Source organism: Vidua macroura, chromosome Z (assembly GCF_024509145.1).
Source record: "Vidua macroura isolate BioBank_ID:100142 chromosome Z, ASM2450914v1, whole genome shotgun sequence".
NCBI classification, from domain to species: Eukaryota; Metazoa; Chordata; class Aves; order Passeriformes; family Viduidae; genus Vidua; species Vidua macroura.
The window spans coordinates 27,467,226-27,481,692 of record NC_071611.1 but is presented as its reverse complement, the minus strand read 5'-3'; the positions used below and the strand labels follow the sequence as shown (position 1 = coordinate 27,481,692).

Sequence of the window (14,467 nt, the reverse complement as noted above, 5' to 3'; positions counted from 1 at the left end):
ATGTTGGAAGAGGAAATTTTTTTGGTGGGAGGATATGATGGAGTGGCTTGTGGCTGAACTTTTCTTGTTAGCCATAGACTGAACCAAATTCTCCTGCAACAGAGACTGCATTTTTAGGGGGATGCAATGGTGAGCCAAGAGATCTGCTTCAGCAACTACCAGCACAGGAATGAACAGAGAAAGCTGAGGAGGGTGTGGTGATGCCCTCTGTCTTCAGGAAGAAGATGATCTCTGTTCTTGAGACCCTCGGGCCCAGGGGAGGAGGAAAATGGGGGGGACTGTGGTCCCAAAATGAGAAGCTGAACTATTTCTTTTGGTCCTTGGCAAAGCATCCTTAAAGGAGCCCTATGAGCAGTCTGTCCACACATAGTGGTGAGAGCACTGTGACATGGAAAGGAGACTGTCACACTGGCAGATTTTCTCCGGGCAGTTGCCATGTGTGACATGGAAACACAGGAGGTGGCAATTGTGTTTCCTCGGGGGGGGGGGGGGGGGGGGGGGGTCTATGGTGCAAGAGAGACTCCTCTCTCCCTTGATGGACTGAGTGTTGATTATCTGAAGGGTGGCAACTTGATCAGGAATCCTGGGTGGTGTCTCACTGTGGTTTATTGGAAATTGGGTGGGGGGAGGAGGAGTGTTTTGGAAGGTCTTCATCCTGGATTTAGTATGTGTGTCTTTGATAGCAGAAGTAGCTTAATAAAGTTTTTTTTCCTTTATTTCTAAGCTTGGGCCTGCTCTGCTCTGTTCCTGATCGCATCTCACAGCATTTATTTTGGGAAGGTATATTTTCATGGGGGGCCCTGGCATTGCGCCAGCATCAAACCATGACAAGTAAATAAAAGAATTTGTTAATTGCTTATGATGTAGTTAAACTTCATGGTTTAACCTTCAGGAAAAGACAACTGACTTGTCTCCCTTGGCAACATTCTCTTCCACTTCTGCCAGAGACAGCTTTGTTTGTGAATTTAGGATTTTGCAGGCCCGTGTGTGGTAATCTGGGAACAATAATTCAAATGCTAATAAATACTCATCAAAAGTTGTTACTTATTAAGCCAGCTGACATTTAGGAAGAATAGCCTGAGCTTGCCAAGTGATTCTAGCTCATTGCTAAGGAGCATGCCACTGGTTAGAGCATTTGATTAGCAACCACATTTCAGGGCTCCAGGCCACTCTTGTGCCTCAGCCTCCCCTGGGTCCTGCCCATGCTCTTCCCTGGAGACCCAGAAGTGTGTTTCAGCCCAGGGTGGTGCCATCAGTCTGTGTTAGAGCTGTGTTGCCAGTGTGCCTGTTCCACTCCCTGCTGCTATGGCGTTGACCTGGAGCTTGCCTGTGTCTGATGGTCACTGGGCTGTCCATGGGACCTTTTCTTCTCATAATCTGTGTGCGGGCAACGGGTTGTTAAGCAGTGCTGGCCCCAGGGTGGAGCTACTTTCTGAATCACTTCTTGTCTGGTTCTCTGTGGTGGCCACCTAGAGCAGCTCTATGGCCAAAATGGAGCCAAGGAACAATTTTAGTGGCCCTTGATGTACCTAGTAGAGGTACTGCTTAGGTTGCCTTGAGTTGGTAGAGGGTTTTACTGAGCAAGACTGAAGTGCTGGCTGTGGTGTAACTCATGGTGCAGCTGTGGGAGGGGGACTTGCCGTTTTGCTTTGTAGTCCCTGTGACTCAAAGATGTGACTCAAGAAGCGTGCTGTAAAGTGAACTTGTTAAGTACTTTTACACTGCCTTTAAAATAAACAATTTATGTCCTTTTATCCTCGGGGATAATACTAAAGATAAGAACTCCCACTGACTTCAGTGAATGTGGGATCAGGCTCATGGCTGATGTTCTATATTACGAACTTCAAATAAAGATTTATGCTTAGCTGAAACAAACCTTAGAGGCCAAAACAAATTTTAGATAATAAATTTACTAAAACCAAATTTGCATGTTTTTGCTTTGGTTGGTAAGGACTGGCATATTTAAGAAATGTAATTTGATTCATTTACCACTCAGTGTTACTGTATTACGTAAAAGCTAAGACGGATCTTTCATCTGCAGTGCAGGTCTTCTAATGCTTCTGTATTTATTCTGCTTGGTTTTGTGAGAATTGCTAGGATTATAAAAACGTATTATTTGGTTTAAACATTTTAATGATGTATAAAACTATGCTGTGCTCCTTTCTTGGTTAAGGTGGTGCACTGGGAAAACTGGCATTAAGAGCAGGGATCAGTGTATTAAAAGTACATCTGGCTTTTATTAAGTGTAAACTTCAGGACAGGTGCATTAGAGGAAAATATTATTGTAGTGTGAAATAGGATTTTTTCTTCTGTTCTCTTTTAAACAGCTTGTAAATTAAGCTGCTCTATATGACTTTTTAAATTTTTTTTAAACTACATACAGATAGATATGTAGCATTATCTTCTAGATTGAACAAATTAGGTAGATATTAGAAAAAGAAAAACTGGATTTTTTTTTTCTTTTGTAGGTTTGTGTGAAAGTGAAAATAATGAGCCTGAGAAGAAATGTTAAAGAAATCTGTTGTATATCTTGAGCTGTTAGCTTCCTATCGTGTTAATTCTCATTAATTTAGAGGGCAATTTGGAGGGCAATTTTACTTGTGAGTAGTTTTTTTTAACCTACTATCAGTATATCTCTAAAGAGCATACTTTGTCCTTCTTGTTTTGCTGTTATTTCTGAAGGTAGCCTTAATGACGCCTATGAAATAGTACTTTTTTTTTTTCATTTCATTTTATGTTGTTCTGCATTGATAGCAAAAGACAAAGAACCCATTGAATGCATTATTTCTATTCATAGTGACATAATTGGTCATACAAACCTTCTTGAAGTAAGCAAATATTTCTTTGATTTCAGTACTTGCTGTTATATAATACATGGAAGTATCACACAGTAGTATATCTGAAGAAAAAGCTACTTGAAAAGGATGTTTTAAGATACAGCAGATATATCTGTATTCTTTTTTTATTGTATTTGTGCTGGGTAGGCTAAGTATACCCACTTCCTACTGTGTACAAAGACAGGGTATGTGACATGGGAATCTTATCAAACCCATTGTGTTCTCTTAGAAGTATCCAGTGTATTTGATTCTCCTGTTGACTGTAAATAAGCGAACTTTAAATCAATAGCTCTGCTTGTTATAGAGACTTTCTCCCTTAGTTGTGCTAAGACATTTATCCCTTGCAAATGAAAAAGGAGCTAAAAATGAAGAATGTAGTGTTTCCACCTTTTTTGGAGGGGTGGAGTTAATGCAACCAAACTTACAGCTAGCTGAGTAGAAAGGAAGAAACAGATTTTATGTGTTTTTGTTAGCTGTTCTAGAAATCTGTTTGAGCGATTGCAAAATCTGCAAGACCTCCTGAGAGAAAGAATGAAAGCATACATGTATTTTTCCCGTTTTGATTTATTTGGGAGGATTTGGCCTTTTGCAGCGTAAGCGAGGTGCCTGTGTGATGATGGGTTAGTGGACTTTCTTCTTGTTAGTTTTGTCACAAATGTGGTAACAAAAAGGAGATTTTTAAGATATAATACTTACATTCCTCTTTTCTCAAAGTTTTAGTATTTTTTTAGTTTTTGTGCGCACATGAGGGAGAACACTGCCGTGCCTTTGGCAAGTGGATGGCTCTGTGAAAGAGAGACTTTTCTATAGTTTTCTCTGTGGGCTGATCCTGTCTTACCTGCCTGTACTACTCTCTTTTAGGGAGCTCAGACTCCAAGCAAGGCAATTTTCCTTAAAAGCACCACCTAATGGATTATTCAGGCAATTAGGTTTGTTTACATGTACTTAAAATTGATCCTGCATTTTTTGGTACCTAAGGAAAACAATTTGGCCCTTTTTGGTCTTGAAAATAGTCTCTGCTAACACTGCTGTATTTTCATTGCCATGCTAACTGTTTTTGAGACAGAAAAACTGAAGAAATCGCAGCTGCTTGGTCCAGTCAGTTGGTGTTTTTGGTGTTGTTTCCTTTTTTGTTCCTGAAGGAATATTCTATGTCACAGGAATTCAGAAGCCATTTTAAGCTATGATTGACTTTGCAGTGTGCCTAGTACACTTTCCTTTGTCCTCAGAAGCACTCTTTGTTGGAAATTCTGCACCGGCTTTTCTGTTGTTAAGCCATCTTCACTAAGATGAACTGACTTTCTGTCTCACTTTGTTCATTCATGTAAGGCAAGGTTCTTTGTATATCTTGTCCTGATGAATGTAGACATATCCCAGGATATTCTTGGCCTTCCTTGTTGCCAAGGCTAACTGTTGGCTCATGCTTAGACCACTTTCTGCCCAGATCCCCAGCTCCGTTTCCAGAAGTGTGCCCTGGGTAGCCAGTGCCCAATATCTCCAAGGTATTAGTCCATCTCAGGTACAAGAATTCATGTTTGTCCTTGCTTAATTCTATGAAATAGGGTGGCAGAAGTTTAGAGGTACATTTTGGAATGACCAGGCTATGTAGTTCAGGTTTTTATTGCAGTGGCTTAGGAACTTTTGGAGTTCTTCCTAATTTATACCTGATTTTAAAGTGTTATTATAAATTGCCACAGAATATACAAATAATCTTAAATGGATTTTTAGATGTTGGTATACTTCATTAGTAAAATAGAGGAACAGAAAAAGATGTGATTTTGTATGTGCTTAGTTTATGTGTTACTGCTTCAGAGAATAACAAGATCACAGGATGATAGTGGTTTGGGTTAGAAGGGATCTCAAAGGTTATCGGCTTCCAGCCCTGTATTGTGGGCAGGGACATCCTCTACTAGGCCAGGTTTCTCAAAGCCACCTGGGGCTTGGCCTTGGGGCATGCACAACTTCTCTGGGCAGCCTGTGCCAGTTCCTCACCACCCTCACAGGGATTTCTTCCTTACATCTAATCTTAACCTGCCCTCTTTCAGTCTAAAGCCTCCACCCCCTGTTCTGTTACTACATGCTCTTGTAAAAAGTCACCCTCTTGCTTTCTTTTAGGCCCTCTTCAGGTACTGGAAGTCTACTAGAAGGTCACAAAATCACAAAATGGATTTTGTTGTAAGGGACCCAACAAAACAATGAGGGAGACTCCACAACCTCTCTGGGCAATCTGTTCCAGTTCTCAGCCAGCCACAGAGTAAAGAAGTTCTTCCTCATGTTCAGGAATTTCCTGTGCATCAGTTTCTGGCCATTGCCTCTTGTCCTACTGCTTGTCACCTCTGAGAACAGCCTGGTCCATTGTCTTGATACCTCCTTCTAGATACTGATAGACATTGCTGAGGTCCCTCTCACTTGTCTCTTCTCAAGGCTGAACAGGCCCAGCTCCCTCAGCCTGTCCAGCACTCAAGGGTATTGGTCACTCTTCCCAGCTTTGTATCATCAGTGAATTTGCTGAGGAGGCATCTGCCCCTTCATCCAAGCTAGGGATGGATAAGTGAAACAGTACAGCATTGAACCTAGCGGGATACTACTAGGGACAGGCCTCCAACTAGACCCTGTGACACTGATTGTAACCCTCTGGGCTCTGTTGTTCACCCAGTTCTTGATCCACCTCACTGTCCACTCATCCAGCCCACATCCCTAAGTTTGTCTGAGGAAATATACTGAAGTCAAAGTAGACAATATCCACTGCTCTCCTCTCATCCATCCAGGTGGTGGTTTCATTAAAGATGGCAATCAGGTTGGTCAAGGATTTAACTTGAATGAGGATTTAACTTGAATGAATTCATGCTGACTACTCCTGATCACCCATGTGGATAGCCTTCTGAATGAGGTGCTCCCATCACCTTTCCAGGGATCAAGGTGAGGGTAACTGGCTGGTAGTTCCCAGGCTCCTCATTCTTTCCCTTGTTGAAAACTAGGTTGATGTTTGCTTTCTACCATTGTGAGCAGCCTCGCAGTTGTGTCTGCAGCACTTGTAAATGAATCCCATCAGGACGTTAAGGACTTGTGGATGTCAAGTTTACCTACGTGCTCTCTACCCCTATCTTCCTTGACCAAGGGAAAGTCTTCACTCCAGAATTGCTTGACCCTGGTCTCCTGGGTCAGAGAACCCTGAGAGCTAGTCTTGTCAGTGAAGACTGAAGCAAAGAAGACATTCAGTGAAATGTCTTCTTCTGGCTTCTCTTTATTCTCTGTTACAAGAGTCCCTCCCTCCATTTAGCAGCAGGATCACATCATTCCTATTTTTCTTTTTTTTATTGAAAAAGAAAATATATTTATATTTGAAATTATATTTGAAGAAGTCCTTCTTGTTGTCTTTGACATCCTTGGCCAGATTTAATTCTAGGTGGGCCCTGGCTTTCCTTGTGTCATTTCTTCTTACTTTAACAGCCTCTCTGTATTCATTACAAATGGCCAGATCCTGCTTCCATCTCCTGTGTATTTCCTGCTTACTTTTGACTAATGACAGGAGTTCCTTGTTTATCCATGCAGGTCCCTAGCCCTATTTTCCCAATTTCTTGCTCATCAGTATGCATCATTCTTGAGCCTGAAGGAAGACCAACTGTCTTTGACCCCCATTTCCTACAAAGCCTGTTCCCATGGGATTCTTCCAATAAGATTCCTAAAGTCCGTGGTTACAATTTTACTTGCTACCCTGCTCTCTTCTCACCGGATACTGAACATTACAATCTCATTGTCACTGCAGCCAAGGCTGCCCCCAGCCTTCACACCTCCAACAAGGCCTTCCCTATTTGCTAGTATGAGGTTGAGCGGTGCAGCATTCCTTGTGGGATCCCCCGCTATCTGTGACAGCCACTTGTCATCAATGCTTTCCAGGAATTTCCTGGACTGTTTTGTGGTTTGCTGTGATGCTTCTCCAGCAGTTGTCAGAGTAGTTAAAGTACTCCATGAAAACCAGTGCCTCTGGCTTTGAGGCTACTTCCAGCTGTCTGTAGAAGGCCTCATTTGCTTCCTCCTCCTGATCAGGTGGCCTGTAGGAAACACCCCAGAGTCTTCTCTTCTCCAGGCTAAAGAACTCCAGCTCACTCAGCCTGTGCTCACAGTAAGTGTGCTCCAGCCCTCCTCAGTTCAGCAGGTCCACGTACTTTTGGTGCTGGGGGCACCAGAGCTGGCTGCAGCACTGCAGGTGGGGTTTCACAAGAACAGAGCAGATGGATATCACTTCCCTCTTCTCCTGGCCATAGTGCTTTGGATGCAGTCCAGGATACAGTTCGTTTTCTGGGCTTCAAGTGCCAGGTCTTCTATCATCAACAGCCCCAGTTCATTCTTCTCAGGACTTCTCTCAATCCATTTTCCACCCAGACTATACTTGTGCTTGAGATTGCCCTGACCCATCTACAAGACCTTTATACTTAGCCTTGTTGAGCTTGATGAGGTTTGCAGAGGCCCCCCTCTCAAGTCTATCATGTTCCCTCTGGATGTCATCCCTTCCCTCCAGTGTCTTGACCGCACACAGCCCAGTGACGTCACCAAACTTGTTGAGGTGTGCTTAGTATCAGTATCCATGTCCCTGACAAAGATGTTAGACAATAATGGTCCCAAAACCAACATCTGAGGAACACCCCCAGCACTGGTCTCCACTTGGACATGATTTTTGACTGCAGCTCTTTGACTGCAAGCATCTAGCCAATTCCTTACCCACTGAGTGGTCCATCTGTCAAATCCATGTCTTTCCAATCTAGAGACAAGGACCACGTCAGATGTTTTTCACAAGTCCAAGTACGTGAAATCAGTTGTTCTTTCCTCATCTATAACAGTGTATCCCATCATAGAAGGCCAGATTCATTAGGCATAATTTGCCCTTTGTGAAGCCATGTTGGCCACCAGTCACCTCCTTATTTTCCATCTGACTTAGTGTAGTTTCCAGGAAGATCTTTTCCATTGTCTTGGTGGGCACGGAGGTGAGACGATTGGCCTGTAGTCTTACTCTTCTTCCCCTTTTTTTTTTTTTAAACAGAGGTTACAATTCCCTTTTTCCAGTCAATGGGAACTTGACTAAACTGCCACAACTTCTCAAATGTGGTGGATAGTGCCCTATTTCCTCAGAATGTATCTCATCATTCTGAGAAGTCCATTCTAATGGACTTCTGCACCATTATGTTCCATGGACATGTGCACCTTCAGTTCCTGAGGATGGTTGCAGACCTGATCTTGTCCTACAGTGTGTGGTTTTCTCACTCAGCCTTTCCTCAGCAGAAAAATACTCCAGTCCCCTAACCAGAACCCTGCAGTCTACAACTTCCTCACAAGTTTAATTGGGTAAGTGTTGAAGTCTTTGCTGAGCAATGATATGACATGGGAAACTGGCATGAAGCTGTGTTTCCTGGATATCAGGAAAAGTTTCTTCATTCTGAGGGTGGCTGGGCACTGGAACAAGCTCCCCAGTAGTCACAGCACCAAGTCTGACAGAGTTCAGAAAGTGTTTGAACAATGCTGTCAGTCACATGGAGTGATTTTGGGGATTATCCTGTGCATAGCCAGGAGCTGGATTCTACTTGTGGGTTCCTTCCAACTCAGGATATTCTATGATACTGTGATGATCTTTGTAGTCCTTCACTGGACCCTCTCCAGTAGTTTCATGTCTTTCTTAGCCTTCTACAATTCGAGCAGTGTAGCTGGAGCACTTGCCAGTGAAACCCGAGGCAAAAATGTCATAGAGCACCTCAGCTTTCTGCATGTCCTGGGTAACCACATCTCCTGTTTCTTTGCAGAGAGGGACCACATTTTCCCATCTTGCTTTTATCACCATCATACCTGTAGAAGCTTTCCTTGTTGTCCTTGAAGTCTCTGGAGAGGTTTAATTCCATCAGGGCTTTAGCTTTCCTAGCCTTATCCCTGGCTTCTCAGACATTCTGTCTGTATTCCTCCCAGGCTACCTGTCCTTGTTTCTGCCCTTTGGTTTATGTCTGTCTGTGAGCTCCTTGTTCATCCATGTAGACCTGGCATTTCTGCCTGACTTCCTTGTTGGGATGCATAGTCCCTGAGCTTGGAGGAGGTGATCCTTGAATATTAGTGAGTTTTCTTGGGCCTTTCTCCCAGCCAGAGCTTTATCCCATGACTACTTCACTAAACAGATCCCTGAAGAGTCTGAAGTCTACCCTCCTGAAGTCCAGGGTTTGTGCTTTTTCTTAGTGCTTTTGTGGTTGGAGTGATGTCTAGAATGCTGCGTTTCTAGCAAAGCAAAAGTGGCCTGGTAGTGAAATGTTACCCATGTGCATATAGTCTCTTGCAAGCAACATTTTTACCATTCCAGCCACTAGTACTAATCATGAATATTGTTTTGATGTTTTTGTCCCTGTACCTTTCTTACGTTTTACTTCAATTATTTCTATAGGTATTGCCAGGCATCTGAAGTGGTTGACTGAGACCTAAGGATTTGGAACAGTGGTGAGTAAATTAAATTCTGATCATATTTTCTGTGTTTTCACATGCTGAAGTTTTACTGCTGTAAAGGAAAGATGAAAGATGTTCAGTAGTTTATACCTTTTGAATATTTTCTTCTGAGCACCAAGTTCCTGTTCAGAGCATTCTGACAAATTTTTTAAGCAGAAATTTTAAGAAGGACAGGAGGAGGTAGTCTCATTGGCTGATCTTGATAAATGAAGCCTCTCCTCATGTCACCCTGACTTTGAAAAAACTTTACAGTTCAACCTGTACTTATTGAAGTAGTAACTTGACTCATGGTATTAAAATAATGATGCCTGAATTGGCTTTTCGGAATAATGCAATTTTATACATTTAGCAGTTATAAAATGAGATATCATTCTAGAATATCTGAAGTAAGTTAATAAATTACTTACTGAATTTTCAACTTACAAGCCGAATTCTTTTTTCTTTAAACTGCAATCTTTGTATTTTTTTAACTCCGCCTCTGCAAACCGTGGTATCCTTTGTAAAGTTAAATTATTTTCCGGATCCCCTATGCTTATTGCTGATTCATTGCATTGTGTGTGCCAAATACATATCATTTTGACTAGAGAATAGTGCAATAAGGATCTAAGGAAGAACTTCAAAAATTTCAAATACTTTAAAAGGTGAGTTTTGTACTCTTTTTATAAATATATTATTTGCACTTTCCTCTCTGTAGGTGTAAGCTGTCAAAGAGAACCTTATAAACACACAGATAAATCAGTGTTACTTGTACTTAATAATCATATAACAGAAGAGAATCATAGAATCATTAAGATTGGAAAAGACCTCCAGCATCATTGAGTCCAACTCTTGACCAAACACCACCATATCATCTAAGGACACAAAATGCCACATGCAGTTGTTTCTTGAATACTTCCAGGGATGGAATCCCTGTGGAACCCCTTCCAATGCTTAACTACCTTTTAAGTCAAAATGTCTTTCCTGATGTCCAACCTGAACCTTCCCTTGGTGCAGTTTGAAGCCATTTCCTCTTGTCCTGTCACTGGGTGCCTAGGAAAAGAGGCCAATGGAAGAAGAGTAAAATAATACTTCTAAAACACAACTGCATTTTCTTATCAAGCAATAGTTATTTGGAATAATGTAATGTTTCTAGTTCTCTGGTTTCCATGGCAGAGCCAATTTACTAAAAATATTTCATATTTAAGGGATTTTGTTTGATTTCAGTGCTGTTGGCAGCAAATGTTTATAACCCATGTATTTTGTTCCATGTGCTGTTGACTTTGGTGACCAATGCAGTGAGAAGCCTTTGCCTTGTTTTTTTTTTCCTCTGTAATTGCCTCTGAAAAGTATGTTTGCTCTTCATTTCAAAAATTAGCATTTAGTTACAACTTTGAAGGCATCTCTCAGTTTAGAATATTTGCATTCATGTAGGTCTGTATTTACTATGTCCTCTCTATTTCTGCTAGTATTTAACTAGGAAAACTAGATAAGTGAATGTAAAGATTTTCAGTTAGTTCTGGGTAATTCTTTTTTGCCTACATTTTAATCTGCCCCCATGCTCCCATCCTCCACTGCCTGACAGTTACCAGGACTAAACTGCTGTATCCATGTTATCAGTGCACAGATGGAATGAAAGCATTATACACAGTTCATATATCTATATTCAACAAAAAATACAGGTATTCTTTTCTTCAAGTTTGATGCTGTTTAAGAACGTGATGCATAAGAATTGAAGAGACTCTTATTAAATTAGAATTGCGTTTTGGGTAGTGTTACAGCCCAGATAATGGGGGAGTCCTATGACAACAACAGAACAGAAATTAGTCTAGCACGTACATTAGTAACCAAACTTAAAAAGCAACTTGAGCGACTGTTAGCAGCAGCAGGGGGGAAGCCAGTGTACAGGGTTAAGTGTAGTTGTGATGATAAAATTGCATAACTGATAAGATGGACTCTGTGAGGATCTAATATGTTTTAAAGAAAATTGAAATTATAACTTCTCCTTCATAACAAAATATGTAAATAATATAGTCTCTGTCTGCATTTTATTCAAAGGCATTGTATATTTTGTCTTGGGGAAATATTTGAAAATAGTTAAACTTATTTGCATAAAAATCTTCAGTTCTAGCAAAATAATAAATAGGATTGTAACTGGAAGCAATAAATAAACAACTAAGATAAAACTTTAAAGAATCAAATTACCTTCTGCTAATCTCTAAATAAAATCTTCAGTATTTTGCTTACTCTTTGAAGCATTCACATATTTCCTCACTTGCTCCTTTTGTTGCAATATAAGTAGGATAGAAGTTTATAATGCCTTTTCTAATAAACATGATGGTTAGACTCTGAAATTGTATTATGCAAGAAAGCATTAGTTATTTTTGTTTTCCATATAATATTAGCCAAAGAGTGATTGCTTACTGCAGGAGTTCTAAGATCCTTCCAGGACCTCACATCACAGCTGATGGTAATCCACACTCCAGTGAGATGATTCAGCAAAAGTAGATGCTCTGCTAGATGCTAGTCCTGGGCATCTCTGAAAAACAGCAGGTGTTAATGTGCTTGGGGAGTGTTAGCCTCAAAACTCTGATGGGTGATAATGAAATCATTGAAGATGTGAAGGTTTGATCCTCTCTTTTAATAGCTGAAGTTTCACCAGCCACTTGCTGGTGTTTTTGACAGAGGTTGATACAAAGGTGCAGTTCTTAGACCATGGACTTCTGTCATCACACCTACTCTGGAACCTGCCAGCTAATGTGACATATATTCTTCTGTGTTACATTAAAATATATGTTTTTACTCACTAGTCCTGTTCCTCTTCAGGTAATATGCTTACCTATTTCCTAGATAGGATCCTTGGTGGGCTTTTGCCTTGGGAACAACTGGGAGAAATCGAGATGAAGGAAGGCAAGCAGAGTGTCTTTCTTCAGGTCTTTCCTTGTGATGTGATAACCATCAGAGGAAGAAAAGCTATGGTTTGCTCAAGATGTTCTAACTGTCATCTCTCTGCTGAAGTTTGCCATGTGATGGTGTTTCATGACTTCAGGAATGATATTTTGTGTTTCTGATTAAGTCCTGCTATATCTTAAGCCTGAAATCGAAAACTTGTTGATAGTTTTGAAGTGAGTAAAGGGTCTCCCTCTGTGTGTTAAATCCACATAGTTAACAGCAGAATACAGATGGGGAGAGACAATTAATTTTGGGGATTTGTGTTTGGTTTGGGATATGTTCTTCTGTTTATATCAATACAGTTTTGTACTATGTACGTAACAGCACAGAGACAGAGTAGGTTTTTACTTTTAGAAGAAAAAGATAGATATGTGACCAGTATCACTGTATTATTTTGGATTTATTAATAGCCAGATTAAATAGGAAGCTGTACTGCTTTTCCTCTTTGAACCATCTCCTTTTTGTGTCTGTGCTTTGCCTTTTTTTATTTTTCATATTGTTCATCTTGGTTTACTCCTTCTACGGAGAACTTTAGGATGATCTAAAAGTACTAATTCCAAATTGCATCTCACTTCCATGTAATAGAAACAAAAATAAAAGTGGATTTTTTTTTCAATTTTCTTTCCTTTTGTTTGTCATTAGAGGGAAAAAAGGACATGTTACTGAGTCAGAAAAATATTATGGTTTCAAGTTCTTCGGAAGGCACTGGGAACTTTCAGATGGCGTAAACCACATTGAACTAATAATTTGCTTATGGAGTAGTAAATGCTATGGTTCATTTTTGTGCTATTATTTCTGGAACCTAGTGCGGTTCTTGACATGGAGATGCCATACCACAAGCAGTGAGTAAATAGCAGTTGCTGCTACAGGAGGAGGTGTGATATAGTGCATAGAGCTGCCTGTCCCAACTCCTGCATTTGATTTCTGTCTCTGTTATTAACCTGCTAAGTGATATTAGGAAAGGTAATGAATTTCTTACTCCTCTTGTCAACTTAGATTGCAAGGCGTTTTGTCCACATATTGAGCCTCAGTCCTTGTCACTCTGCTTTGTTGCCCTGTGGAGTCCTTTGTTTGCTATAGTATTACAATTTTTCCTTGCAGTTTCCCATTAGCTCTTAGAAACTCACTGTATTATGTGGAATTCTGAAGACACTTGAATAATTCTACCAGAAGAAAGCTAGTAATGTTTTCCAGAGCATGGTTTAATATTGCATCTGGTCTTGTGCAACTCAGGCTGATGCCAAAAGGGATACTTCAGCCTGTTCTTTCCCTCGCTTGCATCAGCCCCCAGTTCCAAGGTGAGTTCAAGGTAAGCAGCTGATTCAGAAATAAAACCCCCTAACTGCCAGTGAAAGAAAACTAAATCAGGAAACTATGCTGGCCTAGCTTGTCCTGTGGATGAGAAATTACTAGATGCAACAAAAGGGACAAATAAGCAGCTGGAAGTAGGTGGGAAGAGTGATACTGTTTCTTTCAGCAACAAGTAATAAATATACCAGATGAGACATAGCATGGAAATCTAGCTTATTAAGAGCTACGTTTTGCAACCATATTTTGAACTCAACAGAAGAGTGTCTTGCAGTGGTTGTGACAGCCCAGCTACAGTTCTGATGATGTTAGTTGCTGACACTAGGTGTTCTTCACTGGGTGTATTTTTTTCAAATACAACTTTTTAATTGTTTTTTTCCAAAAGTAACAGTTTTCTTTGTTATCGGCATTACAATTTCAAGGCATATTTCTGATGCCTAAATATAACCTTTTATTTAATTTTAATTTAAACTGAAGTCAACTTAAGCCTGCAAATTGGATGATAGGAGCTGCTCTTGATATGATAGTTTCTACAGACCTTATATTCATAATTTCCCCTTTAAACTCTGTCAAGAATCTTGATTTGTCTTTGAAAGTTACTTGTGTAATTGGAGTTGAATCTTTGAAGGGCATTTTTCACTCACTGCTCTTTCTCTTAAAAATGTATACAATAAATTAGATTGGTTTCTTTGATCTTGCTTTCCTTGTGAGTCTCATGTAATAAGGTCTTGTGTTGAAGGATCTGTCTTCCCCGCTCACTGTAAGTTTCCATGCAACAAAAAGAGGGGTGAGCAGGACTGAGGAAGATAGACATGAAATATTAATATGATTTTGGAAAATGTAGTGACTAACTTTAAGCGAGGAGCCTTTACACATGTTTGTGAGGACGTTGATGTTTCCTGTCAGTTGCATTCATGGGC

General features: G+C 40.5%; 1 protein-coding gene across 1 annotated transcript in view; it reads left to right on the top strand.

Moving 5' to 3' along the window:
* The window catches only part of LHFPL2 (LHFPL tetraspan subfamily member 2), a 126,608-nt gene that overhangs the window by 58,764 nt on the left and 53,377 nt on the right, over positions 1-14,467 (top strand). The window contains exon 2 of the mRNA XM_054003916.1: positions 9,253-9,305. The gene's annotated coding sequence lies outside the window, so the exon portion shown is untranslated. The remainder of the gene's footprint in view (positions 1-9,252; positions 9,306-14,467) is intronic.